The sequence below is a fragment of the Penaeus monodon genome, chromosome 15 (genome assembly GCF_015228065.2).
Source record: "Penaeus monodon isolate SGIC_2016 chromosome 15, NSTDA_Pmon_1, whole genome shotgun sequence".
In the NCBI taxonomy this organism is placed as follows: domain Eukaryota; kingdom Metazoa; phylum Arthropoda; class Malacostraca; order Decapoda; family Penaeidae; genus Penaeus; species Penaeus monodon.
In genome coordinates, this window is record NC_051400.1 from 16,787,742 (window position 1) to 16,788,260 (window position 519).

The 519-nt window shown below is 39.1% G+C and overlaps 1 protein-coding gene across 1 annotated transcript in view; it reads left to right on the top strand.

The window, feature by feature from the left end:
• The window catches only part of LOC119581788 (tumor protein p53-inducible protein 11-like), a gene marked incomplete at its 5' end in the record, with an annotated part of 31,812 nt that overhangs the window by 18,630 nt on the left and 12,663 nt on the right, over positions 1–519 (top strand).

Genomic DNA, 519 nt, shown 5'->3' on the forward strand with positions numbered 1-519 from the left:
AGACTAGTGTTTCAGACTGTTTGTTCTAGCCCATCTGTATCAACACTAAGCGAATATAAACTAGACAACAAAAAATAATTAGGTAAAGTATGAACCAACAGAAAATTGCAACGCAATGATGCTAAAAATATCGAGTCCTCTTTTAATCCCCGGCGATCCAGAATGCACGATCGATCCACATGGAAAATAAAAGGATAAGCAGAAATGTTATATTACCCAACCCTCGCAACTCAAAACTGGCCTGGAAGCCTTTGGCCGAAGCTGCCCGAACTATATAATCTAATTACCCAACAAATGGTGATCCATCATTCAATTTTGCGCGGGTGAGAGAGAAAATTTAATCAGCTCATAAGCGTAAACATCTCGGCTGCGGTCTGGTCGAAGTCTACGCTTGTAAACCCTGATTATAATACTGTTCGATGTGTGCAGAGCAATATTGTGTATTCGCTTTATGTGGTCGGAGTATAATAGTTTATTGCTTTATTTTCTTTTGTGGTTCATGTATGAATGTGTGAGTGA